Source organism: Rhamphochromis longiceps, linkage group LG17 (assembly GCF_057381845.1).
Source record: "Rhamphochromis longiceps isolate RC_006_pf linkage group LG17, R_longiceps_female_GT1.1, whole genome shotgun sequence".
NCBI classification, from domain to species: domain Eukaryota; kingdom Metazoa; phylum Chordata; class Actinopteri; order Cichliformes; family Cichlidae; genus Rhamphochromis; species Rhamphochromis longiceps.
In genome coordinates this window covers 39,480,495-39,502,498 of record NC_140573.1, presented here as the reverse complement: position 1 = coordinate 39,502,498, position 22,004 = coordinate 39,480,495, and the positions used below count along the sequence as shown (strand labels likewise).

Below are 22,004 nucleotides of genomic sequence, written 5' to 3'. Positions count from 1 at the left end.
ATTCATACTCAGTGGCAATTTGGATTATCCAATTAACCTATCCCCACAAACTGCATGTCTTTGGACGGTGGGAGGAAGCCGGAGTACCCAGAGGGAACCCACGCAGACACGAGGAGAACATGTAAGCCGGCGAGCACTGTGAGGGTCATGTTTTTTGACTTTTCCAGTGCTTTCAACACCATCAGGCCGACCCTCCTGGGTGATAAGTTAGCAGCGATGCAGGTGGATGCTTCTCTGGTGTCCTGGATTGTTGATTACCTGACAGGAAGACCACAATATGTACGTCTCCCACAGTGTGTGTCTGACAAGGTGATTAGCAACACAGGGGCACCACAGGGGACTGTCCTCTCCCCCTTCCTCTTCACCCTCTACACCACAGACTTCAGCCACTGCACAGAGACCTGCCATCTTCAGAAGTTTTCTGATGACTCTGCGGTGGTTGGATGCATCAGCAGGGATGATGAGACAGAGTACCGGGCTGTGGTCGACTCCTTTGTCACGTGGTGTGAGCAGAATCATCTGCAGCTCAACGTGGCAAAGACCAAGGAACTGATCGTGGACTTCAGGAAGACCAGGAAACACTTGACCCCTGTTTCAATCCAGGGGGTCAGTGTTGACATTGTGGAGGACTATAAATACCTTGGAGTACACATTGACAATAAACTGGACTGGGCTAAAAACACCACAGCACTTTACAGGAAGGGCCAGAGTCGTCTCTATTTTTTGAGGCGACTGAGGTCCTTCAACATCTGCCAGAAAATGCTGAGGATTTTCTATGAGTCTGTTGTGGCCAGTGCGATCCTCTATGCTGTTGCATGCTGGGGGAGCAGGCTGAGGGTCGCAGATGCCAACAGACTTAATAAACTGATCCGTAAGGCCAGCAATGTTGTGGGGATGGAGCTGGACTCCCTCAAGGTGGTGTCGGAGAGGCGGATGCTGTCCAAGATAAAGACAATGTTGGATAACACCTCCCACCCACTCCATGACATGTTGGTCAGTCACAGGAGCTCGTTCAGTGAGAGACTGAGATTACCGAAAAGCACCACTGAACGACACAGGAAATCATTCCTGCCTGTGGCCATCTCCCTGTACAACGCATCCACTTAACACACTGTTTGCTGCTACAGCTACACGTTTCTTTTCCAAATATTTATTTATGAGTGACTTATGTATGTATGTATGTATATATATGTATATATTGTACTATTCTTAGTTAGCGTATTGTCTGTCTTTTCTTAATGTTGGTTTAAAATGGAGCACTGTAACAAAAAATAATTTCCCCCAGGGATCAATAAAGTATTCTGATTCTGATGTAAACTCCACACAGAAAGACCCCGGCCTGATGGTGGAATTGAACTCAGGACCTTCTTGCTGTGCGGCAACAGTGCTAACCACCGTGCCACTGTGCTGCCCCATGTGGACATCACATTTTGGGTTATTTAGACCAAAATACTCAATTTTGCTCTACATGGGCCTGATATCCACGTACGAGGACATTATACTGCCACTGTTCTATCAAATATTTTAAACGGATATCCTCATATGTGGCTCTTATTGTTCTTAAAAACAAAAATAAGGTAAAAAAAAATCTGATAATTCTCTGTTTTTACATTCATCAGGCACCAATATGCCCAGATATCAAAGAGAAATTAAAAATGCATGTCATGGAAGAGTTCGGGTCTTAGGAGGTTAAATATAATACATATACATATACACTGTCAAAGATAATTGTCTTTGAGTGAAGATTTAAGGTGACAGGACATATAAATAACTGCAACTTGAATCTTTACTGAAGCTCAGTATTTGACACAGAGTTCACTCACATGAATTTCACTCACATGTGCTGTACCAGTGTACCTGCACATGTGATGTCACAATAGAAGTGATTTGATTTCAGAGTTCAAACTCACTGCTGTAATAACCTATAATGATTAATATAATAACTATAGTATTGGTCATCTCATATTTACACTGACTTTAGTGAACATGAACAACATTAACTAATTGTTATTTACTAGCTAATCTTATATGTAGTGATGTGACGTTCTGTATGGAGGCTTCGAAGCCTGTGTCGAGTAATTGAGGGGGTGTTTCCGCGATGCGCGTATCGAGCCTTGCTTCATTTATGGGAGGAGCTGAAAATGATGACGTCCGAAGCCTCGCTGCCCGGCTGTACCACGTGACTGGTTCATGAAGTGGTTCGAACTTTGCCGCGAGATATGACAGCGATATAAACCCCTCAGACTTCATTCAAAAATGTGGGTGTTTGATGGAGAGTTGCGGTTAGTGAGAGTTTGGAGACCGTTTGGAGGTTTATGAGAGTGAGGAGAGAAAGTCAGGAGAGAATGGAGCCAGCTAAGAAGAGGAGCACAACTACTGTCCACACCCCAACCACACCTCACAGTAAATGATCATTTCCATTTTAAGCATTTCCAAATAATCATTTTCCATACTGCCAGTATAAATATACACAGTATGCTGCCATCACTACAATATACATGTTTTACACACTCCTTGTGTTGTTGACATTTACAGGCTGTGTGCAAAAGGCCACACTCTTCAAATTCATGCCAACTAATATTTTTACGTCCAGTAGGTCTCCTACTAGAGCAAATGAAGCTTCAAGAAGCTTTGCGCTGGGATGAACCAATTGGATGAAAAGCTTCAGTGCTTCATGAAGCTTCATCTGCCCATCACTACTTATATGACTGTTCAGTACAGATATGAAGCCCAGCAATCATGTTTTACAGTCCTGTGGTCTCAGCCTCAGATACTTATCAAATCACACAAAGCTCATGTAGAAACGAACAAAACATGTTCTCCCTCATTACCCGCCTGTTTCCAATCAGTGCACGGCCTTAATCAGGAGTCTTAATCAGCGTCACCTGTGGAGGTTGTGGCTAACAACGAACATAACTATAGGTGTTTAGGAATATATAAGCTGAAGAGCTCGGACACATAGCGAGTTTGTGTGTCATGGAGAGCAGGGTTCGCAGTGATTTGTAAAGGCCTATCTGGCGTTATAGTTAGTTTTGCTCTGACTTGTAACAAAATGTGTGAGGACTTGGCTGGAGCTGACTCGTTGCACATAGCGGACTATGCAGTTTTTGTGTTGATGCTGCTGGTGTCCGCAACCATCGGCTTACACTACGCTTGGATCGGAAGAAGGCAGCAAAATACCCAGGAATTCTTAACCGGAGATCGAAAACTCACCGCTCTGCCCGTCTCCCTGTCACTGACCGCCAGCGACCTGTCGTCCATCATACTGATATCCATTCCGGTAGAGGTAATGTGCGGGATTGGCCTCAGATTAAAATTCTCTCATTGCACTTTCATTTTTTCCTGTGATTGGCTTTCCCCGCGAATATTTGACTTTAAACTGTACTTGCATAAGTATAAGGACCTTCCTCGTGGCAATTAATACAACATTTAAGTAACAGAAAAACTAATTGCATAGAACTTTGAGTTTATAGTAAAAACATTCTGTTAGCTAATAAAATATTCCAAGCTGTATTATTGGAAGTATGACTTTTATATTTAAAATATCTCAGATGAAATGTGCATTACATGTCTTTACACTGACGGTAGTTTAACTGGTCCAGTCCATTTGGCCCACGATGAAAAATGAGTTTGATAATTTTAAGAAACTCCATTCTGGGTTTTTTTGAGGCCTGGGCTTTCATCATCAGAGTTCAGCCTTTAACCTATAACAATTAGAATATTCTCAAGTAACACTCAAATATGATCAACAGTTAATTACGGCACCGGCCGGAGTACCGGGAGCAGTTTGGAAGAACAAGAAGACGCGGAGACTGTTCTAGATTGTCATCCCAAACTAACTCGGTTTATTCTTTTGTGCAGCAGTTTTTATAGGCAGACAACAGGTTTCAGTTCAGACCCTGCCCACTGGGTGGGGTGGTGTCCTTCGACAGTTGGAATCCTTTGTTCAGCAAGGGCAATAAAGATACACTCACAAGGCCTATAAATCTTATACAGAGGTCTCCTACATCCGTGAGTTCTGACACAACCCAGATGGTCTTCACATAAACATCTTCTGCAAGGGAGTGATAAGTAAAAGAGTGATTTGTTGGTGTTTTCCCTCAAACCTTAGTATCTACTTTCACACCATAAAATCTTCAGTTGACACAGCAAGAGAAAATGACGGTTAACATAAAGAGCCTTGTTGAGTCACAGAATCTTCTGTCTAATATCATCAAAAAAAGTACCCAGTAAATGCTCCCATAATACTAAAATATCTAATATCCACGCTGTAATAAAAACATTTATTCAGGGTTGGACTCCTGTTAGTATTTCAAGTCTACTGCACCAACTCCAATAGCCCGACTGTGTGAATTGTTAAAACTTTATAAACCTGCATGTGTGTCATGGTCTTGCTCATTTTCCTGTTTGTTAAATTGGAAACGCTGCTTGTCTGTAGGTGTACCGCTATGGAGCCATCATAGGGTATGCTTGCTTCGGGCATTTTCTGGCCCAGGTGTTCACATGTGAGATCTTTCTCCCAGTCTTTTACAGGCTGCCCATTACCAGCACTTTTCAGGTATGTGTAGTAGCTTTTTGCAGATTGTGTACAATAACCAGAAGCGCGTCCGTAATTTAAAGGGAAGATATCAGCTTATTTGGTTTCTGGTTAAACCAGTTATGATTTATTGTGTAATAAAATGTTTTGTTTTTTAATTAGACTGCTCTATGGTACAATAAATGCACCACTAGTTTGTTTGTTTTTTAAAAAAAGTCTGTTTGGATGCTGTATGAGTAACTGTCTTCTCTACAAAGTATCTGGAGCTGCGTTATAACAAAGTAACCCGTCTGCTGGTAACATTCCTCGCTATTATTCAAACAGCGAGTATGGCAGTAAGCAAGTTTTAAGACGTGTTTGGCTAGGGCCACATATCTGTAACCAGATGGCCATTTGTCTTTTTTTTTTTTTTTTTTTTTTTTTTACCACAGCACCTTTTGTCTGGACTTGCAATTTATGCTCCAGCCCTCGCATTAAATCAAGGTATAGTCAGGCCAAAGCTGACAGGTTCAGGAAACATTACTGCACAAGTAAACTTGTGGGTACTTGAGTGACCAGTATCTTAAATGTTCCCACTTCTCTGCAGTGACTGGCTGGAATCTGTGGGTGGTAATCGTGGTAACAGGAATGGTCTGTACGGCATACTGCGCATTGGTATGGAACAACAAAAGCTGCAAAAGTCATCTCTCTCTCTGCTATACATTTCCCTTAAACTGAACTGTTTCTTGCTTTGACTGTCTGGATTTAAATGGGCTCATTATTTCAGGGTGGAATGAAGGCAGTGGTTTGGACAGATGTTTTCCAGGTAGGCTTCGACACGCAAGATTACTGTTAATGCTACATAGCCTACATAGAAGAATATCAAATGAGTCAATTTCGAGTGCCAGGACATTTGGCTTTAATTCTAAATCACAATTAAACTTGAATTCTAGTTGTAGCAGTGGGGTAAATGTCTTGATATAATCCGATTTTTATCTTCTAGGTTGGAATAATGTTAGCCGGCCTTCTGTGTCATATCCAAGTGTCTCTCCTTAGGAGTCTCTATTCTGTCCAATTCACAAGGAGGAAGACTGAACTTTCTGGAGTGAGTATAAGGGAAGAAAGTAAAGTAACTTTAAGAGCCTGCATATTCAAACCCTTGCATCTCAATACTGAGGAATTGTTTTGGCAAATTGAGTACAATTTTGCACCATAATTCAAATGATAGAAATGTACAGTACATTAAAGTGTGTATTTGAGCCCCACTGTTGGAACTGAGTGCAACAAAAGCACTGCTTTCTTTACTTGGATTTAAATCACAGTACTTGAACTAGGCACGTTGATAGACTGAACTTCTGGAAACAAATTGCTTCTGTACTATAGTCTGAAAATAAGCCAAAGAACTCTGGCTGAACCCCAATATAGGGAGTGATTGTCCAGGTAAAGGCAAACATTTTTTTATTTTTTTTTTAAACCGCTCTAAATGAATAAGTCAAAACGACTCAATAGCCCAGGGGTGTCAAACGTAAGGCCAAGGGGCCATAATTGGTCTACCAGAGACTCTGACCAAAGTAGATAAGAAAGAACAATCAATTATTATTTTTTTTTTAAAAAGTGGGTCAACAGTAAAGACCTCCAACAATTTTTAAACTTTACACATTTCTTACATTTTAAGATGGTCCATTGATGGATTTGCAGCTATATTTAAATGTATAATTAAACTGTACAGAAAGGAAGTGACTGGTTCAGCCCATGTCTCCTGCAGTGCTAAGGCTTTGACATCCCTGCAGCAACTTCTGACATGTTTGACCATATTAGCGTACTCTAATCTACTCTTACTCGGGCTTATTTGGATAGATTGCAAAGATGCTGAATATGTTACAGTGCTGGGGTTTAAAATCACATTAACTTTTCTGAGCAAATATTATTCTGCCTTTTCACTACAGTATTGTCTTGTGACAAACACCAGGCCAGTTTTTCCTGGAAACCTCATTGACATATCTGTGTAGGCTCTTAGTCATCCATCATCAGTCATATAAGGAGTTACGGGTCATATTGATGCATTTGCGTGAAATCATTAGGGTCTGTAGTTACTGTTTTTTAAATATGAATAAAGTTGCACAATTGTCACTTCACTTTAGATGATTCATAGGTATACGGTTTTCCCAGTTTTGACTTGAACCCTCTGAGGCGGCACACATTTTGGACCATAGCCATCGGTGGGACACTCGGCTGGACAATGACCAGTGGAACTAGCCAGACTCAGGTTCAGAGATACAACTCCTGCAAGAGTATCACTCATGCCAGAATGTGAGTCATAATTTAATGGGAGGATTTTATAACTGAAACAATACTATATCACTTAAAATGTGGAAAATTTTCAGGCTTGCATATGGAAGTGTAAAAATGTGCTAGTCAACTTTCTGCTTGTCTAATCTATTAAGTGCAGTGTACTTGCAAGCAGGACCATAGAATACTCAAAGTCTAGACTTGGTATGATTTAAGGACCCTCAGTCTTGTAACTAATGGGACCCGGATACAGTGCATCCATAAACAAGTGTAGATTTTTCTTAATGCCAGCCTGGCAAGAATGGAAATTTATCCTTTCAACTGTTTCACCTGGTCTCTTTCAGAGCTGTGTTCATCAGCGTGGTAAGTTATTCTTTGTTCCTGGGATCTGCAGTGTTTTCAGGATTGTGCCTCTACTCTTTCTATAAGGACTGATCCATGGACAGCTGGAAAAATTTCTTTTTCTGATCAGGTATTGAGGTTCTGTGTCATAACTTATTCCCTTAAAGTACTAGTGGATCTGCCTGTGGTTTTACAAGCAACAAGTTGATCTTTGTTTCTTCATAGCTGCTGCCATATTTGGTAATGGATATCCTGAAAAGCTACCCTGGCCTCCCAGGACTTTCTTGCAGCAGTTTACAGTGGCACCTTAAGGTTTTATACTTTTATTTGCTAATAAAGTATTGCAGTTTCCAACATCAAAAGCTGGGCCTCATCCTGTACTTAATGCATCTTGTTTCCTAGCTGGTTCCATCAGTTAAATGATTGTCAAATGTTACGTGAATGGTTGCAGACCTTTTAATAACTTTTATTAAGCTCAGCACAGTCTCATCAATCATCAACACATTGGCTGCAGTGACTCTAGAGGACCTGATCAAGCCAAATGTCACACTGACTGACAGACAATTGCTTTACATCTCCAGAGCACTGAGTACGTACCTGATCTGTTCACAGTACATGGTGAACTCTGTCCTTTGAGCACTGGTATGTGACTGAGGCTAAAGCTGAATTAGTTAATAAATCTTCATGATTAAAATGTCAGTTTTTACACGAAGTTGTTGCAGGTTGCAGTATTGGGTTGTGTGTTTCTATGGCTGGCCTGGCATCACTTATGGGACTACTTGCTCAGGTAGTGAGAATCTGTTGATACAAGTCACAACATGAAAATACATAAATCTTAAATGTGGCCTACCAAACACTTGGACTTTTTAAACATGTGCGTGTGTGTATATAAAGCATTTAAGGTTTCACTTAGGATGTTTTGATGAAGAATAATCATCGGTGAGGTCAGTGGAAGTCCTGTTTGGTCTGTTTGTTTTACTTTTACTGGAGAAGCACAATGTTTAAACACGTTCAATAAAGGCGCTTAGGAGGCTATAACAGTGTGTCTGCAATAACTGATTATCAAACCTTTAACACAATATCACAGAGGGCCCAGAACAAATACACATGGTGTTCCAAATGCAAACACAGCGTAATCTGCAGAAACGACCCAAATCCCAGGACAAAGAGCACGTCCCTATCTGACATCCACCAGCCACAGCACAAGAAAGAGGTCCTTTAAACATGCATCCAGTTTTCTGGTGGTGGCACAAAGCACTATTGTTACCCAAGTTTTATGTGTTTGGGTTCACACTCGAAATTCTAAACTTTATTCATTAACTTTGAGCTTAACCTGAAAGGACACGTGCGCGCACCGCCTGGAATAATTTATCTTACAGTTCAATAGAGTACCTGGAGGTGATGACACCGCCTTCCCAATGATCTACAAAACACTGCCTGATAAACGCTTTAGCTTTATTTCAGTTTTGCTCCGACTGATAAAATGTCCGGGGATGCTCACTTGCTCGTGGCAGCAGACTATGTGGTGTTTGCTGTCGTTCTGCTCCTGTCTGCTGCTGTTGGTTTTTATTACGCCTAGAGAAGCAGGAAACAAGGAACCTCCAGGGACTTTTTAACTGGGGGCCGAAAACTCAATGCCCTGGCTGTCTCCATGTCCCTCACTGCCAGCTACATGTCATCCGTCACTGTGCTCTCCAACCCAGCCGAGGTAACGTGTCGGGACTGTCCTGGATCTGCACTCAGCTTCCTCAGCGCACAAACATTTATTCAGAGCTTAAATTAGAATTGTATAAAATGCGTAAAACTGTGATTTCTGTGCATTAGAAGACGGCTGGAGTCAGCTAACCGAGCATTACTTTGAGTGCACCGCTTTCAATTTCAAACAAATCAAATAACGAATTTAAAGTTTTCGTGTTACTCACCAGAGTTCAGCACTGTTCATATGTTGCTCCAAAGCTCGTTCAGTATCAGCAGCATCAGCGTTTCAAATGATCTCCGGCAAAGTTTCACCAGCCAACCAGCTGTTTTGCTATTTTGTGTTTCCATAAATCTTTTTCAACCTGTCCGTAGGTGTATGGCTACGGAGCCATATTTGGCTATTTAAGTATTTCCTATGTAATAGCAGTGGTGTACACATCCGAAGTCTTTCTCCCAGTTTTCTACAGACTGGCCATCAACAGCACATATGAGGTAACTGCGGTTTTGTTTACAACATTATTTTAGCTATATTTTAAACTGTTGGCTGGGCTACACCTGTCAGTAAGTGTACAAAGTACTAGCTTTGAATTGGAGGGAGTGAGGGGAACTAGAAGTTTCATGTATCAGTATCAATATGCGTCTTTTCTCTGTCTGGTCTCTGCCAAGTATCTGGAGCTGCGTTTCAGCAGAGCCACTCGTCTCCTGGGAATGCTGATCTTCTTTTTTAACGTAGTAAGAAGCCAGTGGTTCAATCTTTGTAGTGCTTTGACTTCTGCACATAAAACTACGTTGGTATCAGCAGAGACATGTTGTTGTGACTTTCTAACTCTTTGCCACAGTTGCTCTACACTGGACTTGTAATTTATGCTCCAGCTCTGGCTTTGAACCAAGGTATGTCAGCTCCAGTTCACAGCAGTTAAGTTCGTGAAGGGATCTTGAACAAGAGTGTTTCCCCTGTTAATGAATTTCCCTTCTTTTTGCAGTGACTGGTATGAACCTGTGGGGTGGGATTATTTCGACAGCCACTGTTTGTACTTTGTATTGTGCACTGGTTAGTAAAACATTTATTACATACGACACACACACTGCAGTGCATCACATTGTCAGTCGAACCTCATCGAGCATCACTAAGCCAGGAACCTTAAGAGACCCCCACTTTCACATTCAGCAAAGATTAAATGAGAATATTTACATTTTCCTAAAATTCACGAGGTCCCCTTCCCATTTACCCTTTAAAACAAAATATCTCTCATTTAACATCACCTCTGATTTCTTGACTTTTTCATTTGGATGATTTAATTCAAATGATTTGTTTTGTTTCATGAAAAATATGTGCCCATTTTTAAAATTTGATGTTTTCACCTGCAATCACTAAGGGTCAAAAGTTGAAACCGTGATTGCATAATGTGTTGCGTCACCTGTTTTTTTTTTTTTTTCTAAAAGTCTGCAAACATTTGAAAGCTTAGAAACCAGTTGTTGTAGTTTACAGAGCACAGTGTTTTCTCATTCATGGGTAATCTAGGACTTCAGCTTTTCAACAGTCTCCACAAAAAATGTGACTCTTCAGACAGGACAAATTTTCACTTTGCTCCATTGCAGATTAAACAGAGGTATACAGCTGCCTGTGGATGCATTAGTTGTTAGTAATCTCTGGCACTTTTCCTTCGCCTGTCCATTGTCCTGTCCCCCCCTTATTAATGTACTTGTTACTGAAAAAAGTAACGTCGTTAGTGACGCCGTTATTCCCATCACTTGTGCTTTCTGAAAATGTTCTACTACAGAATACGGTCACATATTTCCACGTTATGCATTCTGTTCATTAATACAGCTTCCTAACCTTTTTGACAGAGATTTTTCTTGTTTTGTGGCGTTTGTTACAGGGTGGCCTGAAAGCTGTGGTGTGGACAGATGTTGTTCAGGTAGGGTTCTGGATCAAATAAAACGAAAAAAAAAATACACAAATGCCTCCAAATAGTTGTGGTAGATGGCTGCCCCTTCCTGACGTTCACGTTTCTTCCTGTTAAAAGGGAGTTTTTTGGTTCACACTGCCATTTGATTGCTGGCGTTTTCTCTGGATTGTAGGGTCTTTATCTTACAGTATAATGTCCTTTTGTTATGATTTGGAACCATATAAATATATTCCATATTCTATGTAAGTAAAACTGAATTAAATTGCAATCAGGTTTCAGTCTAATTTTATCGACACCACAACCACGTTTGAGTCATGTCTTGATTCTTTGCAGTATTCATGTAAATTAGCAAGAATTTGATAACTGGGACCAAAATCTGTCAACATAGTTACAGAATACAGATCTGCCAACCAAACAAATCTCTGATTTTTCTTCCAGATTGGAATAATGTTTGCAGGCTACATGTCTGTTATAATCAAATGTGTGATCTTAAAAGGAGGAATCTCCACTATCTTGTCAGATGCCCAAGAAGGAGGAAGAATTAACTTTGTGGAGTGAGTATATGTGTGTGTGTGTGTGTGTGTGTGTGTGTGTGTGTGTGTGTGTGTGTGTGTGTGTGTGTGTGTGTGTGTGTGTGTTATACTAAAATCATCCTTTCATTGTGTAATCCCAGCTTTGACATAAACCCTCTGAGAAGACACACTTTTTGGACACTAGTCATCAGAGGGACAGTTGGTTGGAGTGCAGTTTATGGGACCTACCAACCTCAAGTTCAGAGATACAACTCCTGCAAGAGCATTAAACATGCCAGATTGTGAGTGATTCAAAGGAATGTATTCCTTCCTTCCTGTTTAGCTTGCAAAACTAATAATTAAAATAATAATAATAAAAAAAAAATTTAAAAAAAGCAACAATATATGACACGTCTATTTCCACATCTATGTAAATTCTGATTCAGCCAAAGACACTACATTGGTGGGGTTTGCTGGCAAATGACACGTTCTTATCATAAACTCGGAAAAGAAAGCTATGAAGCTATTATAAATGATGACTTAATTTAATTTAATTTAATTTAATTTAATTTAATTATTTATTTCACACTTGGTCAACAGTTTCCACAGTTAGTTCTTTCAAACAAACCAACTACACTTTCTGTCAGTAAAGCACTGCAACCACGTGTGAAAAGGAGCAGGCAGAAGAATATATTCTTATTAAACCCTGCCCCCTATCTACAATCCAACTTATTTCGCAAGTGGGCACCAAAAGTCAAGGAACAAACTAACATTAACACTTATTTCCAGTCCTAACTCAAACCAAACAACAAATTTACAATCAGAATATACCACTCCACCAGGCACGTGCAGAGGGGGGGCTAGAGGGGCTTGAGCACCCGCCCCTTTCCTGATGGGTGCCCTTTTGATAAGGCAACTTTTTAAAAAAAATTATTTTTTTTTTTATGTGTGTGTGCGTGCGGAGTCCTGTCTGTGCCCCTCAACAATAATATTTAACTATTAATCACAGTTTTGCTAAATAAAAGGATCTGGCTTGCATCAGTCACATGATCACATTTAACCAATGATCGCCCTCGACGGCAGAACGCGCTGGTTACGAGACGGGAACGAGCTCACAAAGAGCACGCGCATTTTTAGCGGTCCGGAGCTGTAGGAGAAACACAAGTTATCTCAGAGACACAGACTGATGCGACAAAACCAGTAAGTAGGTGTACAGCGTACACTGTAGTGTGTAGCACCCAGGAGTATTAGCTTATTACGTACACGTTGGTAAGATGTCTTGTGTCAAATGACGAACTGAAACAAACGAGCGTGCTGTGTGTGCAACAGCGCGACAAACATTACCTGTCCTTTTATTAACTGCACAAGTAGTGCTGGTCATAGCTGCTGGCTACCTGTGTAAGGCTGTCATGGGTCTGTAGCTCTGTCACCGTTTTAGGGAACATATTTAGTTTTAAAGTATTTAGAACATATTTAGTTTTAAAGTAAGTTTCCGGGCTTTTCCTGCCTTTCTGGAGGGATTATATTTCACTAAAAAACGATCTAATATGCATGTCCACATAATTATGCATTATAATAATTATAATACATTAAAAAAACACACGCTGTATTTTAAAGAACATACATTAAGAAGCAGATTATATTAGATTTATATTTTAAATAAGACAAAATTTGGATTTTACAGCAGTAAAATGATTGTATCTCTACAGTTTAAAAATGTAATAAGCTTTGCCCCTGCACAGAGTGGATAGTGAAACAAATGGAATCATCATAATGACATTATTTCATATTTATTACTTCCCCCTCCTCATTGCTTTATTATTGTAGCTCTAGTAATAAAAAAAAAAAAAAAAAAAAGATTCTGGATCAGCACCATGATGCCCATAGTATATACAGTATTCTGAAGAAGGTCTAAAATGTCATTGTGTGTGTGTGCATGTGTGTGTTTTATTTAGATGGATTTTTAAAAAAAATATTACTCATGATATAACATTGTCCAGACATGCCTGGTAAGGACATGAGGAGGAAACAGCAGGAGCTGTGTGAGGCTACTAAAGGCAGTGCTATAACATTTTTCTGTCATCATTTTATTATAGATTAAGTGCAAGAGTTGTTAGGTGTGGATAATTAGATTATAGTTTATTGCAATAGCAAGTTGTGCCTTGTTCTCAGATAGACAGCAAGTGGAGAGTGATATATGAAATGATGGGATGGAAGGAAGAAGAGAAGCAAAGAGTGAATCACAGGCAGAGCCTAAATTATTTCTCACAGTTTTTTGTTGCCTTATGGTTCCAAGCGCTGTCACCAATCTTTGCATTTTGTTATTATCTCATGACACTTGTTTAATCAGCTACCATCTCTCCTATGGACTTTTTAATGTCTACAGTCTCAGATCAACACAGCCCTGCCCTTCCCATATTAGATTCTTGATGAATGTGTGTTGTTGTTATTCAACCTGGTTCAATGTGCCCCTTTTTAACTTTGAGCACCCGCCCCTTTAAACCTCTCTGCACGGCCCTACACTCCACATAGTAACGAGGAGAAAAGATAAGTAAATGAAACAAAAAATAATGGATCCTTATTCAATTAACTCCAACTTCATTCACATTCTTCATATTGAGTTATCGTTTTAGACATCATCAGCATACAGTGATAAGAAATATAATCTCGTTTGCTATGCTACACTGATTTTTGTTTGCATACGTCACTTTTTCGTGTTGTGTTTTTTCAGAGCTCTCTTCATCAACATGTTAGGCCTAGTTTGCACCCTGACATCGTCAGTGATTTCAGGGCTGTGTCTTTATTCGTTCTATAAGAACTGTGACCCATGGAAAGCTGGACAAGTTTCATCACCTGATCAGGTCCATACACATAAACAAAGAAACCACAGGATGTTTGTTTTTATTCAAGTTATTTTATGATCTTAAAATAAAAATCTTTTTTTTCCTTTACAGCTGTTGCCTTATTTGGTGATGGATATCTTGGCAGATCACCAAGGTCTTCCAGGACTATTTTTTGCTGCAGTATATAGTGCCTCTCTGAGGTTCATACAACATAATTTGATATATTTTTATTCATGTTGCATGTAACATTTAAAGCTGTGCCACATTTGAAGTGTCAGTTATGTCCATTAGTCCAGAGTAAACATGGTTCATTTCTTCATGTTCAGCACAGTTTCTACTTCAATCAACGCAATGGCTGCAGTGACCACGGAGGACCTGATCAAACCACGCATTAAACTATCTGAGAAAAAGCTTCTCTTAATCTCCAAAGGGCTGAGTAAATAACAAGTTTCCAGTTGTTTGTTTATAACACAGACTGCATGTTATATTAGATTAATTACTGCTACATGGATGCGGCTGGTAGTCGATAAAAATGTCATTTTGTGATGTGATGTTTTTGCAGGTGTGTTTTTTGGAATTGTATGCGTTGCCATGGCTGGACTGGCATCACTCATGGGACATATGATGCAGGTAGAGGGATCTGTTAATGCAGAGCTGTCAATGTGTTCAGGCAAACACATCCAGGAACGTTGTTGTTGTTTATTAGAAAGCATGTTAGTTACGTAAATAAGTAAATTTTTCACCTCAGTAAATACGACCATTCTTAAAGTGTTTTTTGAGCTGCAGGTCTCTTCAAACAGGCAGTGTCCATCATTTGGGGGGTCACTGGGGGTCCTTTACTCGGTCTGTTCAGTTTGGGTGTCCTCTGTCCATTTGTCAACTCCAAAGTAAGTCCATTCTCATTTTGGTATTTTCCTAAATCAACCTAACATCAATTTATCATCGTATAACATAGTACGGGAGCATTTTTCTTATTAACAGTATTAAAAAACACTTTATTAAATGCTTAATGTTTTAAAAAAAATGTTAACAGCAGGATAAAAATAATAATGACCAAACTCAGGGATGTGTGCCGAGTCCCCTGCTGTACGCTCTATACACTCACGACTGCACCCCCCACCCACCCATCCAACATTCGTATGCTGTAAATATTAACTTTAACAAGTTTGCTGATGACACAACTGTGATTGGGCTCATCACGACGGGAGATGAGTCTGCATACAGGGATGAAGTCGAAAATATGTCATCAAGGTGCAGCTGAAACAATCTGGTCGTCAATACCAAAAAACCCCAAAGAAATAGTAGTTGACTTCAGAAGGAACAAACCTGACCCCCAGCCCATACACATTAATGGGGACTGTTTGGAGAGGGTCTCTGACTCCTGGGCCTGCACCTGGGTAGTGACCTATCCTGGAAAACAAACACCACAGCTATGATCAAGAAGGCACAGCAGCGACTCCACTTCCTGAGCGTCCTGAAGAACAACGCCTTAGCCAAGGAGCTGCTAGTGTCCTTCTACAGGTGCTCCATTGAAAGTACACTGACATACTGCATCCCAGTGTGGTTTGCCAGCAGTATTGCTTAGGAGTAAGCATCACTCCAGAGGGTCATCAACACAGCACAGAGGATCATCAGCTGTGATCAAGAGCTGTACTCTTCCCTGGAGGAGGTGTACAGGTCCTGCTGCCACAGGAAAGCCTACAGCATCCAGAAGGACACCGTGACAGTTTCACCTCTCATCCGAGAAGCTTCTTCAGTTCTAAGGTCAAATGGTGGGGAGTCCCAGATTTAAACCTAGTGGTAGTGTCCCCCCGCAGAGGGACAAAAGGACCCCCTGATGATCCTCCAATCGCCTGAGCCAAGGTGTGAAACTGGGTGTGGGTCCCAATCAGCCAGGGTTTCGGGTGAGTTCATTGTGAAACCTGGCCCCACCTTATCATGCGAATTCCTGAGGTCAGATGGCCCAGGATGTAAGTGGGCGTTAAGGCGTCTGGGGAGGGATCTCAAAACTGGATTATAAATGGCAGACAGTTGGTGTCGTAAACCACCGCCTCTGTTCAAAGATGGTCGCTCACAGTGGACATAGATGGCTTCTTTCACTCCTCTCTCAAACCATCTGTCCTCTCTGTCCAAAATGTGAACATTGGCATCCTCAAAAGAGTGACCTTTGTCCTTAAGATGCAGATGGACTGCTGAGTCTTGTCCTGTGGAGGTGGCTCTTCTATGTTGTGCCATGCGCTTGTGAAGTGGCTGTTTGGTCTCTCCAATGTAGAGGTCTGGGCATTCCTCGCTGCACTGTACAGCATACACCACATTGTTAAGTCTGTGTTTTGGGGTGTTGTCTTTCGGGGTGAACCAGTTTTTGTCTGGGCGTGTTGCTGGGTCTGAAATACACCGGGATGTCATGCTTGGAGAAAACTCTCCTGAGTTTTTCTGATACACCGATAAGATTCTGATAAGAAGGACAGACGCAACAACATTGTCATCCCCTATGTAGCCGGTGCAACGAGCTCACCCGAAACCCTGGCTGATTGGGACCCACACCCAGTTTCACACCTTGGCTCAGGCGATTAGAGGATCATCAGGGGGTCCTTTTGTCCCTCTGCGGGGGGATACTCCCACTAGGTTTAAATCTGGGACTCCCCACCATTTGACCTTAGAACTGAAGAAGCTTCTCGGATGAGAGGTGAAACGTCTTCAAGCAACTTAAAGAAGTCCAGACGCTTTTCTTTGCAAGCTCCTTTGACTACGATGACCTGGATGACTGAGAACCTTCACAGACAGACTTGTACATACTATTTTTTTTTCTTTGTTTAAAATTTATCGTACATCTATACTTGTTTCTCTTAACAGTGCCCCCTTCCACTTGTACTGAATGGGTTTACATGCAGTTTTTGTTGTTCAAAAGCGCAATGGCAATAAAGATTCTGATTCTGATATTTGTCCACAGGGAGGTCTATGTGGTCTCGTGACAGGATTGGCTGCAGCTGTCTCTGTGAGCATTATAGGGATGATATCCCCTTCTCCTCCTGAGATGACCCGACCTCTCTTTCTGAGCACTGAGGGTTGTAACTTTACTACTGGTAGCAGTTTCAATTGGACTACCCCACTGCCAACAGAACCAAGTCTTTTTACCACAACCCCAGGACAGAATACTGATGACATGTAAGTGTGGTCGGGTCTGTCTTGAATGAATGAAATATTATCTGGTGAGATGGGATGACGGAGCTTTCCTATAATGAACGAAAGTATAGTAAAATAAAAAAAAGGCCATATGATTTAAAAAAAAGTGATATAGTAAGGGGCAATGTTGTGAGGTCATTAATAATAATAATAATAATAATAATAATAATAATAATAATAATAATAATAATAAACCTGGTGGAAAGCATAAATGTGCCCTAGTCTTGTTGAATATATTTTTCATTTGCAAACTGTCTTCACAAATTCCTTTGTAGCCTTCACAATACTTTCATAATATGGTGTAATTACATTAATAAGACATTTGTTAACAAGATATCTACTAATCTCTCACCACCAGACATGCGGTTCAGTGGCACTCTCCATCCTACCTTTACTTCGGTGTCATTGGAGGTTTAACATCTGTTATTGTTGGAATAATCATCAGTCTCTTGACAGGTAAAAAACAAATGAAATAAAATAAAGATTTTGTCATTAATTACCTGTACTTGGGAATGGATCTGTGATCTCATTTTCTTATTATTTCATAAGGACTTTTTGTATTTGTTCTTCCACTTATCATTTCAGGGGGATTGAGGGAGACGGTGGACCCAAGACTTATGCTAATGAAAGAAGACACTCTTTCTTATCACCTGTTCAAACGTGTCAAAGATGGGGTACGTGCTGAAGAGCAAAGGTATCAAAAGCAACCGACTGATGACAGGCGCTCAATTCTGTCTTATACTTTTCCTTCCTTAGGTCATGGGAGGAACAGACAATGTTGGTCAGCCAAACAAGGAGGATGGAATCAATAAACCTGCAGTAGGGAAATTTGACAACAATACCCGTGTCTCATCTTTTTAATGACCGATACAGCTGAAGAATTTCACAACAAAGCTGCTGTAAAGCTCAAATCCAGGATTGTACTCATCTGACTTCATAAGAAATGAGACCAAAGGAACTGAGTTGTCAGCGAGAAAATAATGTTTTTATTTTTCCAGTGATTCAGTAAAAAGTAGAAAGCACTTCTTTCAAATATCTACTTGTGTACATGATGATTGCATGTTTCTATTGTTTAGATTAACAAATTATTAATAAAAAGCCACATGATAAACATTCCAATTCAAATTTATTGTACAGCGCCAAATCACAACAACAGCTAACAGCTTCAAGGTGCTTTATATTGCAAGGTAAACCCTACAATATGACCCCCATATTACCAAGTACTTTGGTTACAGTGGGAAGAAACCCAAATGTCAACAAAGCTAAGGGCGGCGAGGCGTCATTGCGGGTGCCGCTCAGGTGCGTCCGCCTCCCCTGCAGCGGCATTGCAGACCACGCCCCGCAACACACATTAACGTGGTAAAATACATATTTAGGCAGAATTTTGCAAATTTCTATTTTTAATTTTTTTTAGCAGCATATTGCTTTTTTTCCAATTATTTTTTAAAAGTCAGGTCGCCCTATGACAGCTGGGATAGGCTCCAGCGCCCCCCGCGACCCTGAAAAGGATAAGCGGAAGCCAATGGATGGAAGTCAGGTCAAGGCTCCAAAAGCCCAAAGGCAATATGAGGGTGGCGGCTCACAACAGTTTTTGTTAGCTACATGGATCATTTTAGTTCAGCTGGGTGTGTTTCCTTTTGTTTCCTTTAAGAGTTCAAAATGTGTTCATTACATAAATAAAATGTAATTTTCTCTATAGCACTTCATGGATTTCATAAGCAACAAACATTAGTTGTTCACACAATGGTAAAAAAAAAAAAAAAGGTAAAAAACAATGTTGTGTACAGTGTTATTTTCATTTTAGATGTCAAAAAGTATTTGCGGCTAATTCATTCAATTTATTGTCTTTATTTATAACTGGCATTATTGTTTCATTCTATTATAGAATCTTACAAAAAAGAGGCAAAATTGTATTCCATTATGCTTTATTAGCTGTTTCGGTGAAAAACAAATCAGCAATGCAAAAAAAAAAACAAAAAAAAACAAAAAAACCCAACATACTGGAAAACAGTTATTCATCACTTGATTGCTTCAATACAACCCTTGGGCACCTCGCTCTCTCTCTCGATCAAATCTCGCTGTGGTAGACTCGTATGACCCAGGCTGATACAGGGTGCCCAGTCTGGATCCAGCATTTTGTAGTCTCGGTCGTTGTGTCCTTGGGCAAGACACTTCACCTAATGATAAATTACGTAATAACTAACAGAAGACTTACCTTTGTGGAAATGCTTGGAGCAGACTAACATGTGAGCTGGAGTGTTCTGAGACGTTCATTGGCGGTCCCAGCCCAATTGGCGCCCTGGGCGAAAACTCTCTCTGCCCCCCCCCCACAGACACACACACACACACACACACACACACATAAAACATATTAAGGATTATACATTAACATAAAACTGTTGTCAGAACCATACTGAATTTCGCCAGAGAAACACACACAGACACACACATATGAAGAGAGAGAGAGTATGCATTGATGCATTGTATGCAAACAGCTACCAAGCAGCCATCATAATTCCTCATACAATGAGAACAGGACAAATCAACAACTGACAATGACTAATTAATATTAAAATCTGTAACATATTGTATTGTTTGGAGTTTAGTCTGTTACTGTTACTATTTTACCATTTCTTCTTGGAGCAGCTCTAATTCGCATAATTTCCTTAGGGATTAATAAAGTATTCTGATTCTGATTGTTTCAGGATGACCTGCCATTATCCAATGACACATCTGCTTACCTGTATCTTTTGCTCGTTTCTCCTCCTCTTCTTTTCTCTTTTTTCTAAACTGAGGACCTGATGGCTTTGAACTTTTCTTGTCCATCTTGGTTTTAATTTTGCACTCCAGTATGAACACAAATCCCCCAACTCGAGGATCACCACAACATAACCTAATAGACGTCTGTGAAGGTTCTCAGTCATCCAGGTCATCGTAGTCAAAGGAGCTTGCAAAGAAAAGCGTCTGGACTTCTTTAAGTTGCTTGAAGACGTTTCACCTCTCATCTGAGAAGCTTCTTCAGTTCTAAAGTCAAATGGTGGAGAGTCCCAGATATAAACATAGTGGGAGTAACCCCCCACAGAGGGACAAAAGGACCCCTTGATGATCCTCTAATCGCCTGAGCCAAGGTGTGAAACTGGGCGTGGGTCCCAATCAGCCAGAGTTTCGGGTGTGTTCATTGTGAAACCTGGCCCCACCTTATCATGCGAATTCCTGAGGTCAGATGGCCCAGGATGTGAGTGAGCGTTAAGGCGTCTGGGAAGGGATCTCAAAACTGGATTATAGATGGCAGAGAGTTGGTGTCGTAAACCCCGTGTCGGGATACATATTGCCGTACATTTTGGGAGGAACACCCTTCAACTGGTGCGGGAGTATGAAAGGGAAACAAGGAAACTAGCGGATTATAGGAACCATCTCCGTTTCAACCTAAGATGTAGACAAAGCAGAGTTGTTCCTAAGAGCCTGCACCTTGGATCCACTCTCAGGGGATACAGAGCAGACTTGATTCTACAGAGAGCACAAAATCACCTTTTAAGTGAAAGGATAAGACAGGTCCATTTCATCATAGATGCCCTCTAGATCAAGATCAGCCAGACCCTGCAGGAACTGGAAATCCTTCTACCCTCTCCAATCTTAGAAGAGGTTTACAAGTTTGTGGACAAGGCTCAGCGGGCCCAACACTCTAAAGGAAAAGAAAGACAACGCAGGAAATTTCACACCTTGCTTTCAAAAACACACACTCCTCATCCTGAACCTACACAACCCAGAGAAGAAAACACACCTGAAGTCAGTCAGGAGAAATGGGTTAAGAACTTTTCAGACAGGATTCTCACTGAACCTGAAAAGAGAGTATTAGCCAAAGGACTTAATTTTGCAATATGTATCCCGACACGGGGTTTACGACACCAACTCTCTGCCATCTATAATCCAGTTTTGAGATCCCTTCCCAGACGCCTTAACGCCCACTCACTTCCTGGGCCATCTGACCTCAGGAATTCGCATGATAAGGTGGGGCCAGGTTTCACAATGAACACACCCGAAACTCTGGCTGATTGGGACCCACACCCAGTTTCACACCTTGGCTCAGGCGATTAGAGGATCATCAAGGGGTCCTTTTGACCCTCTGTGGGGGGTTACTCCCACTAGGTTTATATCTGGGACTCTCCACCATTTGACCTTAGAACTGAAGAAGCTTCTCGGATGAGAGGTGAAACGTCTTCAAGCAACTTAAAGAAGTCCAGACGCTTTTCTTTGCAAGCTCCTTTGATAACCTAATAGAACTACACCCTGGTTCACAGATTCACTTTGTCTAGGGTTTATTTCTGAGATTTCACACAACCCAGGATTCAAATCATGAATACATAATGGGCTTGGATTTACAACATTATGAATGAAATGTGCTCTATTTGGAAGCAGCTGGCCCCCCTCCCCTTTCGACGGGTTGTGTGTGAGACTTTAAATCATCAAACTGTAAATTATAAATTTTAAATTGTTATTGATCCCTTTACCCCTAGTCCTAAAGTGTATATTTTTTCTTACTCTTTTATATATATATTGTTTGTTTACTTGCACTGCTGTAACTGGAGCCTCGTCGTCTCGTCTCTCTATATACTGGACTGGATGTAGCGGAGATGACAATAAAGTTTACTTTGACTTCAGCAGCAAGCAGGCGCACCGAGGGCTCTTGCGCTCACTTTTCGTGTATAGAATT

At 40.8% G+C, this 22,004-nt stretch overlaps 2 pseudogenes across 1 annotated transcript; both read left to right on the top strand.

Annotated features, from left to right (window-relative positions):
• The first annotated feature begins 3,100 nt into the window (after positions 1-3,100).
• Positions 3,101-7,952, top strand: LOC146650182 (sodium-coupled monocarboxylate transporter 1-like; annotated as a pseudogene).
• Positions 7,953-8,227: 275 nt separating this feature from the next.
• LOC146650181 (sodium-coupled monocarboxylate transporter 1-like) lies at positions 8,228-21,244 on the top strand (annotated as a pseudogene). Its single transcript, XR_014908066.1, has 17 exons — positions 8,228-8,855; positions 9,218-9,337; positions 9,512-9,577; positions 9,685-9,736; positions 9,829-9,896; positions 10,726-10,764; positions 11,194-11,309; positions 11,429-11,569; positions 13,999-14,128; positions 14,222-14,310; positions 14,437-14,546; positions 14,673-14,740; positions 14,911-14,997; positions 17,061-17,275; positions 17,652-17,749; positions 17,879-17,967; positions 18,050-21,244. The product of XR_014908066.1 is annotated as a sodium-coupled monocarboxylate transporter 1-like (transcript).
• Positions 21,245-22,004: the final 760 nt, after the last annotated feature.